Source organism: Myotis yumanensis, unplaced genomic scaffold (genome assembly GCF_028538775.1).
Source record: "Myotis yumanensis isolate MYYU_CA2020_CCGP unplaced genomic scaffold, mMyoYum1.0.hap1 SCAF_5, whole genome shotgun sequence".
NCBI classification, from domain to species: Eukaryota; Metazoa; Chordata; class Mammalia; order Chiroptera; family Vespertilionidae; genus Myotis; species Myotis yumanensis.
Window position 1 is genome coordinate 73,196,949 of NW_027223756.1, and position 20,246 is coordinate 73,217,194.

Sequence of the window (20,246 nt, forward strand, 5' to 3'; positions counted from 1 at the left end):
AAAGACGGGGGCATTGGTTGGGGTTGGTGGCTGAGACGTCTGGTCCTGGGGCTGCCTCCACTGGTACCTGGCCAGGTCTTCTTGGCTCTTTGGGTTTGAGACTGGCCAAGGGTTTCTGTCCAGAAATGAGAGCAACCAGGTTCTAGCTCTTGCCCCAGTAGGGGGAGGAGTAAGAGTGCCTAAGTTTCCAGCATCTGCCACCTCAACTACTCAGAGCCATCCTCCCGTAGGACACATGACTCCATCAAGTCTTGTTCCACGGCCCACCTTCCACACCCTCATGGTCATACTGCTACAGGCCCTCAGCGCTCCTCCCACAAGAGGAGAGATTTGGTTAGGATCACATTGTCCCACCCTGGCAGATGATCAGAAACATGGGGATGGGGAGGGGGTGTCCTTTCCTGCTGTGAGGCTGCCAGGCTCCTCATGCAAACTTACCCATTCGTCAACAACTTTCACACTCTTGTTTATCCATGGAGGGGCTGAACATACGAAGTGCACCCCTGTGCAACATGTAGTTGCTATGTCGTGGGTCCCTTTCCGTCCTTGTCATCCTTGGTGGCTGCCTCTGTTGAACATATGTTTACTTCTTGGCTTCTAATAAGCTGTTCTCTCCTGGATGATCACCTGTCTCTCCACCCATTCCTTCCCCGCCTCCTGTGAAGGCTTCCCTTCCTCTGCTCATCCCCTACATGCTGGAGCACTCCAGGGTCTGTCTGCATGCCCTCTTTTCTTTCTAGAGCACATATTCTTTTTTTGTAAAGAAAAAATATTTTTTATTGATTTTTCTTTTAGAAAGAGGGGAAGGGAAAGGGAGAGAGAGAAACATTGATCGGCTGCCCCCTAATAGGGATTGAGCCCCCAACCTGGGCACATGCCCTGACCAGGAATGGAACCAGCAACCTTTTGGTGCATGGGATGACACTCAACCTCTGAGCAACACCGGCCAGGGCCACATATTCCTTTTGCAAATTCTAATACAGCTAGAACAGAACCTGAGATCTATGCTCAATACGTTTCCAAGTGCAGAGTACAGTGCTGTTAATGATAGTCACCCTGTTGTACACCGACCTCTAAAACTATCCATCTTGCCTAATTGAAGCTTTATGCCTCTTGATGAGCAACTCTCCATCCTGCTCTCTCCCCAGACTCTGGCAATCACCATTCTACTGCCTGACTCTGTGAGTTTGACTAATTTAGATACCTCATGGGAGTGGAATCATGCAGCATTTGTCCTCTGTGACTGGCTGATTTTTTTCTATTGGGCTAAAATACACATAAGATTGACTTTTTAAATGAGTTCAGTCAGTAGCACTATTCATGTTATTGGACAGCCATCCCCACCATGCATCTCCATCGCTTCCCCAGCTCCCCAGCTGAAACTGTCCTCACTAAAGCTGCCCGTTCTCCCCTTTCCCCAGCTCCTTTCCACCACCGTTTACTTCCTGTCTCTATGAATGTGAGTACTCTGGGTATTAGTGTAAGTGGAATTATACAGTGTTTGCCCTTTTGTGACTGGCTTCTTTTCTGGATGGGAGTGTTTGTGACAGTCCTTGTCCTTTGCTGCCATTGTATATGGGGCACACTGGGGTGGACTCTTTGATTGTTAGAGCTTTGGGCCACGAGGGACCACATCTTAGACATGATAGAGAGAAGAGCATCACCCAGGGTCCTTTGTGTCCCTTAGTGGGAATGTGAATATGAAAGCAAAGGAGAGTACTTATGGATGACGGGTAGTTCAAGACGGTGGATCCTGGCAGGTACTGCTTGTGGTCTGTTCCATATTTATTCTCCCCTAGTCTTACCATAGAACCCCAGTTTTCCCAAGGGCAGCAATGTGCACAGCCAAAAAACATTTCCTTGCCTCCCTTGCAGATAGTAGTGGTCATGTGACATAGCTCCTGGATAGGTTTTCCAGCCTTTGGAAAGTCCATTTGAACTCTATCTCTTTCTTTCTTCTGATTGGGAATGCAGAGCTGATTGCCGGAGCACCAGCAGTCATATTGCAAACACGAGAATGAGAATCCTATCCAGGTCCCTGAGAACAGCCAAGGTCTGCTGCACCAGCCACTGGCTATTGACCTCTGCACCTTTCATGATATGAAAGAAAACACACACACACACACACACACACACACACACACACACACACACCTTGTTAAGACACTGTTATTTGGGTTTAGAGTTACACGTAGCTACCTACACTCAATCTCCCAGTGCTAGAGACACTAATTTCTAAGACTCAAGTTGGGTCAAATCAGGTCATGAGATGGACCAGGCAATGAGGGGTTCTTGTTCACAGAAGTAAAGCGATTTGCCAGAATCAGGAAGTGGGGGCGTTTAGGTTGCAGGATATGTCCCCTGGTCACCAATGTGAGCTGCACGTCAGACTTCCTGTCAGGACCCTGAGAAAGAGACAGTCTGTCATCTTGGGAGACTGTTTTGGGCTGGAGGAGGATGGGAATTCTCATTAACATGAAAGGAGCCCATCAAGGACAAACCATCATGATGAGCCAAGATTCTACCCCATTGTGGACACTTCTCAGAAGATAAATTTAGCCTTCGTGACATGCAGCCTGTTAGACAGGTAGGAACCCTTCGTTTTCCTGGGAAGGATCCCTGGAGGTGGGGTGGAGGGAGACAGTGGAGAAAGGTCATTTTTAGGGCACAGTAAATGTCCACATGTTATTCATTCATTCACTCATAAAAATGTTTATTGCGCATTGAAGAGTCGCCATCCTATAAAAGCAGGAGCTACAGAGACGCCTGTAAAGTCTTCTATGACGTGGCCCTGACTTCCCCTTCCCCTGTTTCCCAGCACTGTCCTCCTGTCCTCACGCCTCCTCTGCTTTATCTGCTGGATGTTTTAGGCCTTGGGGCACCTCCTTCTTGGGATCTTTTTATCTTTCATTGCCTCTGTCTTGAAGATTCTTCTCCCAGGTCCCTGCTCAGCGAACTCGCTTCACTCAGGCCTTGCCATCCTCAGAGATGCTCCCTGTCCCCATCACACCTTTACAGTGGCAGCCCCTTCCTCTCCCTAGCCCCTCATTCTGCTTTCTTTTCCTTCACAGCATTACCACCTTCCACATGTTTATTACTATATGTTTGCTGTCCCTCACGGGAATGGAGTGTCTGTGAGGGTGGGGTATTGGCTTTGCTCACTGAGGGGACACCGTGCCTAGAAGACTGTGTGGTGGGAAGCAGATGCTCCACGTGTATTTACTGAACACGGGCCTTGCCCCCAATGTGTGCCCACTCCAGGGAGGAGTAGACCGTGTCACAGATGTGCTGTCTAATGTAGTAACAGTGCATGGTGGGAAAGGGGGGCCTGGAAGAGAGGGGGCACCCAGTCCAGACGGGGATGGCTTCCTGGAGAAACTGAAACAGCCCTTGTGCCTGGGCATAAGGTATTGTCTGGGGGAGAAAGAAGTGGAGGACCTTGGGGATAGGAGAGATGAGGGACCTGCCATTGCAGGATGGGGGCAAACACAGTGGAGGAGGCTGGGGTCTGAGGGGAGGCCACCGTGGGAAGTCCTCAGCGGTGGGGCAGGGAGAGGATCAAAGGCTCTGACCTGCAGGGGTGTGTCCGAGTCACTTTAAACTGTCCTTCCTCACCCCCAAAGTCACAGTTGTCTATTCTACACACGGGTCTGATTGGGGAGAAATCAAGATCAATGTAGGGCAGAAAGGTAGCAATTCAAAAGTCACTCTGTGAAGGATTGGGAACGTGGAAGTAATAAATGAGACTTGGGGGCAAAGGGGGAAAAGTTCTAGCTCCTCAAATTCCTTCAGAGATAAGGGAATAGGTGCTGAGTTTTCCACCTAGGTGGGTGGGGTTGGAGTCTGTTTAACTGCTTCTCCAGAAGAGAGAGGGACCCCAGTCTGAATTCAATAGCAAGGCAAGGATAATGTCCTCACTGAGAGGAAGGGGTGGGGATGGGGTGCAGGCCAGTGGGGCAAGCAGAGGTTCGGAAGAGCAGCTGTAGAGACGATGAGCAGGCTGGGGATGGATGCAAGGAGAGCCCTGGATCCCCCAAACTCACCTGTGGGAAAGCTTAATTCAATCAAAGCCTTCACCACACTGAGCGAAGGACTCAGTCAAGGTCTGCAGTTTCCCTGAGGGCCTCTCTCGAGAGGAGGGTATGGCAGGGAGGCCAGAGGGGCCAGGGGACCTGAGGCTGGTAAGGAGGGAGCCTGGGAGCCTGCGAGGTGAAAGGAGAGACTAGAGACTCCGCACATCAGCCCGTTAGAGCACGTTTTGTTTCTTTGGCATTTCTAGTGCTTAGAACAGTATCAGACACATAACAAGAAGTGGATTTGCCGAAACCGGTTTGGCTCAGCGGATAGAGCGTCGGCCTGTGGACTCAAGGGTCCCAGGTTCGATTCCGGTCAAGGGCATGTGCCTTGGTTGTGGGCACATCCCCAGTGGGAGATGTGCAGGAGGCAGCTGATCGATGTTTCTCTCTCATCGATGTTTCTAACTCTCTATCTCTCTCCCTTCCTCTCTGTAAAAAATCAATAAAATATATTAAAAAAAAAGAAGTGCATTAATATTTGTTAAATTAATGAGAGAAAGAAGTTCCCTGGATGATCATAATTTTGCTGCCCATGGCCCCATTGGTTCCCAGTATACAACTGGTCAGACACTTCCACACTGAGCCGAGGTCCATGAAGTCCTGCCATATTCACTATTCTGTTATAATTCAAGAGCTAAGGAAGGTGCAGGAGAGTGTTGGGAGTAGGGTGGAGGAGATACAAAAGTTGAAAAGACCACATTCTAACTGTGTGATGTCATTTGTGTTATGAGCTGAGTGGTGTTCCCCACAGAGCCCTGTGTTGAAGCCCTCAGCCCAGTACCTCTCAATGTGACAGCATTTGGAGATGGAGCCTTTAAATGAGGTCAAATGGTGGGACCTAAACCAATCTGACGTGTGTCCTTCTGAGAAAAGATTAGGACACAGACACTGGCAGAGGGAAGACCATGTGAGGACATGGGGAGAAGATGGTCATCTTCAAGCCAAGGAGAGAGGCCTCAGAAGAAACCAGTCCTGCTGACACCTCAGGCTTGGACTTCCAGCTTCCAGAACTGTGAGAAAATACATGTCTGTTGCTTAAACCTCGAAGTCTGTGGCACTTTGCTATGGCAGCCTGAGCAGACTCAGACAATGTGGACACCGGGCCTTTATGGGTGGGATCGGGGAGATATGCACAATTACAAGAAGGTTCCTTCCTTTCAAAGAAAGGAGGGAGGATGCTGTGACTTGTAGGGCAGGGAAGTGCTTCTCAAACAATCTTTGGGGAAGAAATGGTTTGTTTGTTTTTTAAATTTCCAATCTGCAGGTCAGTACGTAAAAGAACACAATAAAATGGATTACTAGAAAACATATTATCCCTGTGCCGCCAGCTGACCGGCGCTGGTGCTTCTTGGCCATGAGGTGGGTGATGACTGAGAGCAGGAGAAGCAGCAGCAGATGCTGGTGTCTAGAGGCTGTCACGTGAGCTGCTGGAGGCTTCTTAGAGCCAGAGCCCTGTGGTCAAGAGGAAGCGGGACAAGCACTCAGGGGCTGAGGCCCATGGGCCCTGAGGTTAGGGGAGGGCAGAGGCTCCAAGAAACAGGGAGCCACTGCTCCATGGAAAACACCTGTGGGTTAAGGATGTAGTTCATTTTTAAGGGCAGGCAGGCCTCACAGGAAGGATGGAGCCATATGTTTATTGCTTGTTAGTCTTCTCCTTGTGGCTAGAATGCACTCTCGCTGCCCCATTTCCTGGCAAAGAGGCAACACATCAACTTGCATTTCCCCCAAGAAACTCGGAGCCCATCCAGCCTCTCTTCCCTCTGCTTGGGGTGGACCTTCAGGGGATTTGAATGGAAGCAGTTTTAGTATCAGATAATTCTCACCCTGAACTGGGTAGCATGTGATGCAGTATTGCCATTCATTAAAACTGACTGGAGGTAAGAAAGAAAGAAAGAAAGAAAGAAAGAAAGAAAGAAAGAAAGAAAGAAAGAAAGAAAGAAAGAAAGAAAGAAAGGAAAGAAAGAAAGAAAGAAAGAGAGAAAGAAGAAAGAAAGAAAGAAAAAAAGAAAGAAAGAAAGAAAGAAAGAAAGAAAGAAAGAAAGAAAGAAAGAGAGAAAGAGAAAGAAAGAAAATATTAGATATACAAAACACAGGTCAACCATTTCACACTTGGATATTACCACAAGGTCAAATCATTATAAAAGTTCCTAAATGCTTACTCTCAGTATCTGGCTGTATCTCATTTTGTGCTGGTAACAAGTGGTTTATGACCCACTTCTGGCTGCATGCTTTAGTAGCACCAGTCTAAGGCAATTCCCCTCATTCTGAAGTCTGCCTGTAGGGGTCAGACACATGGCTAACTGTGCCCAACCAGGAGCTTCTAAAGGGCCCTGCCAGCCACCCCTCCTGCGATGGGGCCCTGCAGAAGTGGCCAGCGGGTGGCCTGGCCACCTGGGGCTCAGAAGCCCTTCTCTGTAGTAAGGAGATGGAAAGTGGGCATCCTTCCTCCCAGGAGAAGTGAGGGGTGAAGAGGCAGAGGGAAGAGGAGGATCCAGATGATCAGAAGAGGAAACTCCTCGTCCGTCCAACCACAGCAGCCACCTTAGAGCTGAGGGCAGATCTCCTGTGGGTTTCCCATCGAAGCCACCTACCTTGCCAGGACTTCAGACTGTAGCTTGCAAAGAGGCAACACATAGTAGATGAGGAAGGTGATCACGGATATCACCCTACAGCAATTTCTCTCCAGGAGATTTTCTATTCCTCTGCAAGTAGGAAAGTTTGAACCCAGTGGGCAAAGAGCCCAGCTCCTATTGTCCTGATCAGCAGTCTGTTGAGACAGTGACTTGGGGAAATTGATGACAGTTCAGAGTAGCTACAGTGAGGACTGGGCCTGATCAGGGCCTGGTGGAAGCACTGGAGAGTCACACTGGAGGCTCAGTTAATGTTGAGACCATGAATTTGAAGGAACTTCAATCCACAGGAAAGAGTGAATTCCTCCAGGTGCTTCCAACCCCTGAAGGTGGAAAAGAGGAAGGAGGTGGCTGGATGGATCAACAAGAGAGTGGCCAAAGCCATGTTCCAAGGGCACTAGGTTGGGGGCAGGGCAATCTTGAGCCAGAAAAGGGGCAAAGGGATCCAAGGAATATAACTAAGGTCTTCTGAGGGTAAAAACAGATGAAGAAGAGCAGAAGAGAAGCCAGAGACATAAGGCTGTGGCCTGCACCCTAACCAGTTTGTCTCAGTGGATAGAGCATCAGTCCGAGGACTGAAGGGTCCCGGGTTCGATTCTGGTCAGGGGCACATACCTCAGTTGCAGTCTCAATCTCAGGTCATGGTGCATGCAGGAGGCAACCAATCGATGTGTCTATCTCACATTGATATTTCTCTCTCTATGCCTCTCCCTCTCCCTTCCTCTCTCTCTAAAAATCAATGGAAAAATATCCTTGGGTGAGGATCAATAACAACAACAACAAAAAAGAAAGAAAGAAAGAAAGAAAGAAAGAAAGAAAGAAAGAAAGAAAGAAAGAAAGAAAGAAAGAAAGAAAGAGAGAAAGAAAGGAAGGGAAAAAAAGAAGGAAGGCTGTGCCCTGGGACTGATCTCACAGAGTGGAGGTTCCTAGAGCCAATCATGTTTGGGCAACAAGGCTTGGGGAATGAACAGGGGAGTGAGTTGGGGAGGAGGGTGTAGACAAAAGGTCTTAAGTCAAGGGAATCTGAGGCCAGGTTGTGGTCTGGGTGCCTCACATAGTTGATGTTAGCTTCTCTCATATTCCTTTGCATCTTTAATAGTGGCTAAGGAGGCACTGGAATATAGTAGGTATATAAAAACATTGAGCTGTGACTCTTTTATTGATTGATACAAAGGCCTCTGTGGGTCAGGTACAAAAGCTCTAGTTACCCTCTTAGAGCTCTGAGTAATTTAAATAGCTTTTCTGGAGGACAAAGTCTACTTGACCACACAACTCATTCAATCATAGATATTTACACATAGTCCTTTTCAGGACTAGGATAGTCCCAGGTCCAGATTGCCCGGGACAGTCTCGGTTTACTCCTATTGTCCTGAAGTAATTGGTAGTGCCCTGTTTCACTTCCTAAAGTATCTTGGTTTGGCTCATGAAATAAATGGTCTCTCCACTTAGAGGTCACTGGGTTCACTCATTCCATTTCACAAATGTGGGCATCAAACAGATTTATTTTCCCTTTACTTGCAATGGTTTCCATGTTGAACACCCCGAAAATGAAAACTCGAGTGAAAGACATGAGTGTCTTTATGTGCTTATTCATAGGTTCAGACGAAGTGGCATTTATTAAATACCAATGAACGCTGTACCCTTTGCAGGTGCACATAATGGGAACCAACACATACCGTCTGAAATTTCTTTGTGCTGCCCGTATTCTGCACTTTGCATGAATAATCTGGATTTCAGCCATGACTATTGTGTTTGACAATGTTTGTTCTAACTTATTAAAATTACTTGGGCAAGCCCAGTGTTGATGGTTAATCTTATGTGTCACTTTGGGCTAAGGATGCCTAGATAGCTGGTGAAACATTATTTCTGAGTGTGACTGTAAAGATTTTTCTGAAAGAGATGAGCATTCAAATTGGTAGACTGAGGGGCACTCTTCCTCCCATGAGCACACCCTCACCTTTCCCTTTTCTTCTCCCACAGGCATGCATCTCCTAAACTCTAAGGGACCCCACAAGACTTGCAACCAAGGGAGCAATGGGCAGCAGCAGCTTGTCCCAGGCTAACCCCCTGAACCTGTCTCCAAGGCCCCCTTTTCTCTGACTCTCCAGTGAGCTAACAGGACCCCCACCTAGACTCACTTCTTTGCCATATGTTTCTAAAGAGGCAAAACAGCCCCATCTAGGCTCTCTCCTAGCCGAGCTACTTCCTTATTTTACTGTCCCCAGCTTTTGACTCTTAGCAGTGGATCACTCGGCTTGTGCTTCGATGAAGACTGCAGCTAGCTGCGAGATTTAATGTGCATTGTGGGACACATTGATCATCGACACTCTGAACACACTTGCAGCCCTGTCTGAGGGTCGCTAAAAATATATATTTTTTGATTGACAGGCTGAGTAAAGCAGATCTCTCTCACCAATATGGGTGGGCATCATCCAATCTGTTGAGGGCTCCCTTAGAACAAAAAGACAGAGGAAAGGTGAATTTGCTCTCTCTGTTTGAGCTGAGACCTTCACCTTCTCCTGCCCTTGGACATTAACGCTTCTGGTTCTTGGGCTTTTGGACCCAGACCATAACTTACATCATCAGCCTCCCCGATTCTCAGGACTTGGGGCTGGGACTTGAACTACACCCTGGCTTCTCCTGGGCCTCCTCTTGCGGATGGCAGATTGTAGGACTTTTCAGGCTCCGTACTCAGCAAGAACCAATCCCTCACAATAAATCTCTCTCTATATACCTGTATATGTCTTATTGGTTCTGTTTCTCTGGAGAACCCTGACTACCACAGCCAGTTTTCACACGCAGAGTGAGTGCCGCACTATAGCCCGTATCCATGCACATCTGATCGTTTGGACCGAATGGCTGTGACTGGCGGCCAGCTGTAAGCCTTGAGTGATTTTGTTGGCAGAATAGATCAGTCATATTGATGTGGAACGTACATTGGCTCAGTTTTTACCTCTTGATGACAATGCAGTCTCAGTCCCGATTGTGTCCACAGGTGGCTCTTTAACCTAATTAATTCCCAGGGAGGAAACCACTGGCTTCAGTTCACATAGTTCATCCCCGCCCCCAGGCAACCCTGCACATAAAGAAGGATATTCTAAGAAGGAATCATTTTCTGCCCTCAGAGAGAGTGGGCTTGATCATCCTGGGCTTCAATAGTTCCCCCAAAGTGCTGCCAACATAAAGCTCAATGATTAATTTAGCCTAAAGTCAGGAAGGAGGGTCCTGTGAGGAGGAACCGGCTATTTAGCGTTGGTGGAGAAAACAGCTGATGGACGGGCTTCCTGGTCAGCTGGTTTTCTCAGGCCTCCATATACCCAATTCCTGTCTCATGGGACGCTATTGTGTTTTGTTTTCTGCTTTATTTGGGGAGATGGCAACCAGCGAGCCACCTTTTTCCCTCTGTCCCCAACGCAGGACTCAAGTTTCTGTGGGACACTCCCTGTGGAACGGCACCCCCGCGGGCACAGACTCCCTGTGGTGCACCCAGGTGACAGGAATCAGGTGGGAGCTCCCAGGGCTGGGAGGGCTCCCTGTATACCCATGGGACTGTGTTTAACAGTCTTGAAGGAAAGAGTGTACCCTTAGGCAGAGGGCCAGGAACAATCTGGGAAACTCACTAGGCTAATTATTCTCTCTGCAGATGGTGTCCCCCACTAATCCTCTTTGGGTTTCTAATAATCCAGCCCTGTTCTGAGAGCACTGCGGTGTGGCTGGCCTCAGTGCAAATGGGCTGTCTGCTTGGGCCGAGGAGGCAGGGCAGGCTGGGGTTCTGGGCTCTTGAGCCGAGGAGAGTGGCTGTGACGACTGTCCGGAGGAGAACCACCACCTGCCATTCCAGGAGGTCGAACCAGCTGTGGGGAGAGAGGCGACAGAGTGGCCTGACTTTCCCCTGGGGCTCCGGGAGCTCAGGGAGCCGAGCATGTCCTTGTTCTCCCCGGAGGATGGTGAGTTGGGGTCTTGTGGATCGCCCACCTGGGGCAGAGTGTCTTGGCGCTGGGAAGTCACCACAAATGGGGAGGCGTTTCAGGCTGAGACTCTGGGAGGGACGTCTGAGCAGGATGCTTGTGGTGATGCAAGATTGGGGCTCTTCCCTCAGCCTGCCGGGCTATTTGGGTTGTCATGTTTCAACACGGCACGACTGAGATTCAGGCTCCTGCTCGTTGGTTTATGGGATGTTAATAGTATAATCTGTCTGGTTCTCTCACCTGGATGTGGGGGGTGAACAGTGCAGTCACTGGAGCCAGAGAGGGAGGAGTCCCTCCCAAAGACCCTTCTCCAGTTGTTGGTGTGGTGGGGGTGGGGATGGGGGGGGGACTCAATTCCTGCAGGGTGAGACCAGCTGTGTGAGGGGTTTTGGGGGAACACATTTGTTTCTGAGGGGATCAAGACTTCAAGAGAAAGCTATGAAGGGCCAAGGAGAATATAGAGCTTGGAATGGGGCTTGGGGGTCCCTAGGAATGACCTCACTGAAGGTGGCCATCGCTAGGCCCATCTCTCCAAAAGAAGAAAGTGAGGCACGCAGAGATGAAATTATGGATGGTCCACAAAGTCAAACTCGGGTCTGCCTCAGACCTCTTTCTTCCTTGATGCTCTTTTTATGGTCATTCCTGAGCAAGGCAAGCGCCATCCTCCTGTTCAGGGTTGACTGGCCAAAAGGCCTAGGACTGGGGGTAGGTGACTTGCAGAAGGCACACAGCCAGTGAGGGCAGGCACTCGGCCAAGTCAAGTGTGATTGACACGCACTGTCCCCATGCCTCACAAGGTTCTGTACCTTCCGTAGCCCACTGCTGACTCCCCTCACACTGAAGGCTTCCTCCACAGAACAGGAAATTCACCAAAGATGAAGAAGGGAGCAAAAGCCACTGCCTCCCAAAGATGTAAGGTGGAGGTGGCTCTGGGAGGGCCTTTGGTCCCCTCCCACAGCCCAGAGTGCACCTCAGATAGGGAGAATATCCCCTGCTCGGGGCAACCTCCAGAGAAGTATAACCCATATCCTTCTCTATTTACCCTCTTAGATATATAGACACCATCCAGAAATCCTCTTATCAACTGTGGTGACCTCAGACTGACCTGCTCTTCTAGTCTAACAGTGGTGAGAGAGAAGAGCAAGTTGCCATTTTCAGCAGCTTGGTGCTTTAATGCGTGTGTGTGTGTGTGTGTGTGTGTGTGTGTATGCCTGCAGGTGCGTGTAGGTGTGTGGGTGCTTGTATGTCTGTGTGTGTGTTTATGCACATGCTGGTTGGGAGACCTGGTGCTGTAGAGAGACCACTGGACCAGCCGTCACAAAGCAGAGCCCTGATCTGGTTCTGCTCTGGGCCTTGGTCTCCCAGGTCAGATGCAAGCAGGTTGGACTAAACAAGCCATAGCTTCTTTCCAGTGCCATAGTCTATGCAACTTTCTCTGCTCCAAGTTAAATAACCCCAGTCCCTAGAACCTTCCCCTGTAAAGCACATTTTCCAATCCTTTGATCACCTTGGTTATTTTCCTCTGAACTCCCTCCAAGATGCCTATGTCATTGGGTAAGTATGTCGCATAAATTAGTCAGTAAATCAATCTGTCAACAATCTCTCTTGAGCAACCACCCTGTGGCTTGCAGAAGGTGCTGGGCTGATATGGTCCAACCCCACAGGAACAAAAAGAGTTTTCACTCTGGCTCAGACCAAGGGTTCATTTGTCCAGCAGTGGCCTGAGGTACTGGAGTCATGCTGGGAGAACATGGTTCCTTTTAATGCCATCATCCCCCCAAAATCAGGGCCTTTCCCCAACACCAGTGTCTAAATTGTCTTAAGTAAACATCTTCAGGTCTCTGCTACATTCAGAGCCCTATGCTAGGCTCCACAAGGGTTAAAAAAATGAGTGCCATGCAGACCCTGGCCCTCAGGAGGAGAGGCAGGGACATGAGGTGGAAAGTGGAGGTACAGAAGCAAAGAGGATCCTAAGTGGGGAACTAGCCAATCTCAAGGCTGCAGAGGGCCTTTGGTGTTAGATGTGGGTTGCTTTGAAAGGTTTTCTCCCAGATGCAACATGATCAATAATAAAGTGAAGTAGCCAAAAGAATTCAAAATTTGGAGAAAACTATTTCTTTATTTGAATAGTGGTTTCACCACTCATTATTTAGGCTTTCTGAGCCCCAGGTTCTTTAAAGACAACGTGGTAGGATTACACCCTTACCGGGAAGGATTGCTCGAGCTTTATGACGTCATATTTGTAAATATCTGGCGCATAGTAGGTGATCCATATGTATAATCTCTCTTCTCAAAAAAAATCGTAATCAGTTTCAGAAGAGTCTTCAGCTCTTCTGGAATGGATATGTGGTGTTGGACATCCACTAGTTGGGTGTTAGGTGACTATGTGTTGTATACAACAGTATATATTGTCTCTGCTTATTGATCCCAACATAATTTTTTTCAAGGTTGAAGGACAATCTTTTACTTATAGTATAGCATATGCTTCACCATTTTACAGTCTTAGATCAACAGCTATGATCTTGTCTCTTGGCTTTTATTTTTATGGTTGGGGAGGCATAGCCCATATTCTTTTTTTTTAGTTTAGCCTCTGATTTCTGTATTAGAGAGAGCCCTTGATGAACACCTATGGCTAACCTGGCAGGGTAACTTGGACAAATCACTGAGGAGCCACCTTGGTGCAAAGCAATCACTTCTCAAACATGTGTGTGGGTCAGAATCATCTAGAAGTCTCAGTGAAGTACAGAATATTGGGATCCGCCCCAGAGTTTCTGATTCAGTGCGTCTGGGTGGAGCCTGATAATTTGCATTTCTAAGAAGCTCCCAGGGATGCTGAGGCTGTGGGTCCAGGGCCTCTGTCCTGAGAACTGCTGGTGTAGGAAGAGCAGCCCTGGAGCTTGGCCAAGTGAATGGACCCTTTTGAGCCTGCTTCTTCATTTATAAACTTCTACCTTACAGGTCAGAGTTACAGGTGATAGTTAAACAAGTAATGATGTGGAAAGCACTATCTACACTAATAAAAGAGAAACATGGTAATTGGCGTACAACCGCTACCCTTCCCATTGGCTAATTAGGGAGATATGCAAATTAACCACCAGCCAAGATGGCGGCTAATTTGCATACTACAGGCGGGGCCGACAGTGCCAACCGCCAGGTCCCCTCCATCCAGGGCTGGCGGCAGAGGTCCCTGCCCTCATGCGGGCCTCCCGCAGGGAACCCGGGGCTGGCGGGTGGGACCGCGGTGTTGGGCACCGGCTCCACCCTCATCCGGGCCTCCCGTGGGGAACCCAGGGCTGGCGGGTGGGACCGCGGTGTTTGGCACCCACTCCACCCTCATCCGGGACTCCCACGGGGGACCCAGGGCTGGTGGGTGGGACCGAACCCGCTCTACCCTCATCCGGGCCTCCCGCAGGGAACCCGGGGCTGGCAGGTGGGACCTCGGTGTTCGGCACCCGATCCGCCCTCATCCGGGCCTCCAGTGGGGGACCCAGGGCTGGCAGGTGGGACCTCGGTGTTCGGCACCCGATCCGCCCTCATCCGGGCCTCCAGTGGGGGACCCAGGGCTGGCAGGTGGGACCAGGGTGTTCGGCACCTGCTCTGCCCTCATCTGGGCCTCCCGCCGGGTCCTGAGGTTGGGGGTGGGGCCGCAGTTATCAGGTACCCACCCGGGTATCCGCTGTGCTACGGGCCGGGCGGCAGCAGTGATCTGCCCGCTGGCGCATCCCATGTGCTACCCAACTCAGGCGGGCAGGTCACGGGCATGCCTGGCAGCCTCAGTCAGTGCCTCAAGCCGCAGCAGCAGCAGCAGCAGCAGCAGCAGCAGCAGTGGCAATAGCAGTGGCGGCAGTGCCCCCGACCTGCCCGCCCAGGTTTGAGCGGCCCCAAGCGGGCAGTGCTTTCCATCAGCCTATGGTTGGCGAACACACATGCAGGTGAAATCACCAGCGCCTGCTTTCCCACAGGCCTGAGCCCCTCAGGCCTGTGGGAAAGCAGGCGCCCTGAGCTGGTGATCCCAAAGGCCTGATAGCTGGGCAGTGGAGACCGTGTTGGGACTGGGGAGTGGTGAGCAGGCAGAACATGGCCCTGATTGGGCCAGTCGCTATGACGCCCACTGTAGCCAGCACACCACCTGATCAGGGGGCCAGCAGCCAACCTCGCAGCCCCTCCCCCCTGCAGGCCTTCCCCTGATCAGACTCTCCCATCCACAGGGAGAGCAGGGTGCTCAGAGCCTGGACCCTTCCTGGCAGCCCCGAGTCTCTGGGGTTAAGAATTCTGATGGCCCTGCCCAGAGTAGAGGTGCCTGAGGGGCAGGGACAGGGACCACAGGCCTCCAGGGAGCACCGCAGAGTTGGCAATGAGAGGAGAGGGCCTGTGAAGGGGGAGAAGGTGAAGCCAGTGGACATCAGCCCAGAATCCAGCTCTTCCCCTCCAGAGGCAGCAGGACCTAAACCCCAAACCCCAGCCAAAATTGCAAGAGCCTGAGGGAGCTTCAGGAAACTCTACGAAAAGCTGCACATTGAGAATGAGAGATTTCGTGAGGCCCTGACCCAGACCATGCTGCGGCTGGAGCAGCTCAAGGTGGAGCTGGAGCGCGCCATGCAGAGGCAAGAGCACTTTGCAGAGAGGCCGGCCATCCTGGAGCTGGCGAGATTTGAGTGCAGGGCCCTGGAGTGCAAGGCCGCTGAGCTGGAAGAGGAGCTGAAGGGCCTGTCCAATCTTCGAGCTGACAACCAGCGCCTCAAGGATGAAAATGTGGCCCTGATCTGTGTCATCAGCAAACTGTCCAAGTGACCCCGGAGGACTTGCTCCTGCACCCGCATTTATACAGCTGCTTTTGCCACATGCACCCCTTCCCTGTGTGAACATGAGTGATAGGGCTGTCGAGGAGTCTCTGAGAAGCCATAACCTTCCTTGAGATCTCCAGGTTAGGAGGGGAGGACAGAGCCCCCAGGAGCCAAGGGGGCCATCTGAGGCCAGGTAGGGGGACCAAGGCTGCAGGCAGGACCAGAAAGGAACTGGGGACCAGGAAGTGCCAAGACCAGTAGCCAGGACCAGAGTGGTCACCCAGAGGTCCCCTCTCACGTGTGCTGCCACCAGTCACCCCTCCAGGCCCTGAGCAGGGATCCTAGAATGTGCCAAGCATCCCGCCGGCCTGGGCCAGGTGAGCCTGTATATAGGGTCTGTGTGCAATAGGGAGGGATGTCTTCTATTTTTTGCTGCCCCCTCCCCATCGCTCTCCTGGGCAGGGGAAGAAGGTCTTTTTCAGACATAGCATAGGCACCACAAATTAAAATTGTGGAGTTGCCAAAAAAAAAAAAGAAGAGCAGGCCGGCTGGCCAAATACCCGCTCTCTTCCCACCCCCCTCCCCCCCCACCAGCCACATCCTTGACCAACCTGCCCCACCACAATAGGCCCACAGCCCCTCCCCATGGCTATCTGCCCCTGATTGCACCCTCCCACCCCAAGAGGGGGCAGGGCTGGGCGGCCAATGTCCTGCAGCCCCTCCCCAGGTTGGCCCCACCGTTGATCCCTCCACTCCAATAGGGGGCAGGGCTGGCCAGCCAATCTCCTGCAGCCTCTCCCCTTGCCCAGCCCCACCCCAGATTGCCCCCCCACCCCCACTGCAATCAGGGGCAGGGCTGGCTGGCCAACCACCCATGGCTCTTCCCCCAGGCCACTGGCCCTGATCGCCACCCCCCCAACCCATTTGGGGGGGTGGTTGCCCAGCCCACCAACCACAGCCCCTCCCCATGGCCAGCCCCACCCCTAATCGGCCCCCCAACCCCAATCAGGCTGGTGAAGGGGGGGCAGTTGGGAGCAATCAGGCTGGTGGCAGGGGGTAGTTGGGGGCAAACAGGCTGGCAGGGGAGGCAGTTGGGGGTGATCAGGCCAGCAGTTGGGGGTGATCAGGCTGGCAAACAGAGTGGTTAGGGGCAATCAGGCAGGCACGCAGGCAGGTAAGTGGTTAAGAGCCAGCGGTCCTGAGTTGCGAGAGGGATGTCCGGCTGCTGGTAAAGGATCGGGCCTAAACAGGCAGTCTGACATCCCCTAAGGAGTCCCAGATTGGAGAGGGTGCAGGCCAGGTTGAGGGGCCCCCCTCCCCCCCCAGTGCACGAATTTCGTGCACCGGGCCTCTAGTATACTATAAAACACAGTATGCCTATTAATCGCTTAATATTCTCCATCAATTTTAACTTGCCTATAAAATGGGGATAATGATAGTAATTTTTATAAAGATTAAGTGAGATGATCTATGTAAAAGCAATTTGTGAAATATAAAGAACTATAAATTCTTGTTCTTATAACTTCCCTAAACCTCAAGTTCCTCATCCACACTATGACAGGATGGCCAGTGGGTTCATCTTGGGTGCCAGTCTTAGTCATGTGGCAGGTCATGATTGCAAATGCGAACGCAAGTTAGTATTCAATACACTGCTGATGCTGCCCTGTGTCCTGTTGGCCCCTTTGGTCAAAGCTGCCTGTTGGGCCACTGTTTTCTTCGGTTGCTTCTGGCTGCAAGTAACAGAATTCCCAGCTAAAAGTCACTTTAAGATATGGGGTTTGTTGTCTAGTCTAACAAGTGTAGAGGCAGGGTGATTTCAGGGTTGTTTAACTCAATGGCTTGACCATGTTAAGACTCTGGAATTCTCTTAGGTCTCTACTCATGGCCACAAGGTGTCTGCAGCAGTGCCAAACGTCCCATCCACATGCAACAACAATCAAAAGCAGGAAGAGATGAATCCCTAACTTGTATTCCTTTTAAAGGATACACATACTTCCTTAGAAGCCACATATTGGCCAGTGTTGTATCACATGCCCTATGACAAGGGAGATGGAATTACATGACTGGATTAGACGAGTCAATATTCAACCTCTATGGCCTCTATGGGGAGAGGCCCAAGAAACACATGGTTACCCCAATCATGCCTCTGCCAGCAAGTGAGAAAGTGGTGTGGGAATGGCCGAGGGAGGAGACCAACAGTGTCTGTTGCACTCCAGTGTCTCTTTCCAGTTGGAATCATACCCTTAAGGGCTTTACTAACACATCTACTAACAACATGGTGAGATCTTCCTGTAACTAGGAGCACAGCTAGAAGTGGCCCCTGGCAGAATCTTAAAAGGCTGTTTGAGTTGGTATTTGTGAACTTTGCAAGAGAAACTGAGATCTCTAGGACAATCCAGCTCCCTGTCCTGGTGAGGCAGGGTCTAAAAGGTCAGGGGAGACCACAGCCTGGTGGACTCAGAGGCCACAGGGTTTTTCCCAGGCAAAGTGCCTGACCCTGAGGATTCACAAGTCAACACCACAGCGTTACTCTGGTGTGTGGTGTATCCTCCTGAGTCTAGCATAAGGCCAGTGCCACAGGTGCCTGACAAATACCTACGTTTTTCTTAAGAAGGAAGCTCTAACTGCCATTATTGAAGTGGTTTGGTCAGCAAGTGTGGATGGGGAGAGTGAAGAAGAAGAAGGAGGCTTTTGTAGTGGAATAGGTTTGGGGGCATTCTAAGAAAGTCGTGTCTGTGGGTTGTTCCAAACTTGTTCTTTCTCTGTAAGAGCTTTGCCCTTAGAGTGGCAGATCCAAGGGTTTTCTAAGGGAAGGGAAGACCCCACCAGGTGTTTTTTTATTCTAAGGAACAGGCTCCCTGTCTGGTGTCAGGGATGGCCACCAGCTCTGAAAGGAAGCAGGGCCGGGAGGAGAGGGAATGGCCGCAGCCCCTCATGCTGCAAGTGGATGTCCTTGGCCCTGAAGACCCCTCCTTGCTCCTGTTAAGTATTGTGGGAAAGCTGTGAGGTTGATACCCTTGCAGGTGTCTCTAGGGGAGGTACCTGTGGAATTGGGGAGGGATAAACACAGAAAGTGGAAGATTGTGACCAATCCCTTGTGTGTGTGTCCATGCTCAGTAAAAGTGATTTCCCTACACGAGTTCCCCTTTGAGTCTCTTATCCAGTAGAAGAGTCAGAGAACAGCAAGGCCAAAGGGACCTTTCTGCTCTTCTGGTCTAAAGCTCTTGTTTTATTGGCAAAGACATGGAGGCCACTTGGAAACAAAGAACCCAGGGCTTTGGACGTCATTGGATGCCATTCCTTGTGATGCTCATTTTAAAAGCTTGGAAATACAGATCAGATCCATGCAGGAGAGAGATGCTGTAACTACAGGATTTCAGGGCTGAGGTTCTCAAAACTATTTCTGTGTCAAACTTGCCCAGGGCACGTAAGAAGCACAGCACCTCTAGGAGGGGCCTGGGGACCTACATTGAAAAACAACAGGAGCCATGAAGTCGGCCACTATTAAAAGAACATGGGTTAGTGAAAATGTGGAGAAATTGGGACCCTTGTGTACTGTTGGTGGAAATGCAAAATGGTACAGCCACTATGGAAAACAGTATGGAAATTCCTCAAAAAATTAAACATAGGATCTGGCAACTTCACTTCTCGGTATTGTACACACAAAAAAAAATCGAAAGCAGGATCTCAAACAGACATTTGAACCCATATTCATAGCAGCCTTATTCCCAATAGCCAAAGGTGGAAGCAACTCAAGTGTCTATTGATGGGTGGATTGATGAACAAAATGTGATATATAGCCCCACCGGTGTGGCTCAGTGGTTGAACATCGACCTATGAACCAGGAGATTGAGGTTCAATTCCTGGTCAGGGCACATGCCTGGATTGTGGGCTTGATCCCCAGTGGGGAGAATGGGGGGATCAGGCTGGCAGGGAAAGTGACCCCTAAACAATTTTGCTGTTCTGAGATCCTCATCACCGCAGCCTCTCAGCAATATTCCTGGCTCTGACGACGCAATGCTGTCTGCATGGCACCTTCTGCTTTTCCTGACACAGTTTGGTCCTCACCTGTCTCCCAGACAAAACTCTAAGCTCTGAGCTGCAGGGGTGGCTCTATCATGTTCTCAAGAATGAAGATGGGGCAGGGCAGCCACAAGGGTTTGAAGGAATCGGGCTTCTAGAGCAAGACCAAGGGCAAGCAGGTTGGGAGGAGAAAGCCAACATCAAAGGTGTCCTCCACCTGACCGGGCTGTGACAGAGGGACTGCCCTCCCTTGTCCGATGGGAAATAGCCTTCAGGGTAGTCTCCAAGGATCACCACAGCCCATCATTTACAGGTGTCTCATTTCACAGTTGGAAGCATGGAGGCCCAGGAAGTGGGAGCCGAAGGCTCAGGGTCACACGACTTCCCTTCCCGGAGGCCTTCCTTTTTGGCAGGATGTGCCCATCCGGGATGAGTTAGCCGTGATTCTCCAACCTGGCCAGGTGTCAGAATCACCTGGAGCCATGGCTCCTCCCCATTCCCCACCCGCAGAGGTTTGGATTCAGTCCTACAGTGAGTGTTTGGAAAATCTGTGACTTCAACCAAAATCTCATGGTTTGCATATGTTTGGTGTTGAAGACTGATGTTTGCGAACCACTGATTTGGAGGAGATCTTTACAGAAATGAATGGAAGATTTCTTAGTATTTATTTATGTATTTATTTTCTCGTCCCCACAAGAACCCGAAGCATTATGAAAATCCAAGAGAGCACTGTATGGGCTCACTCAATGTTATGCCAAACAACAT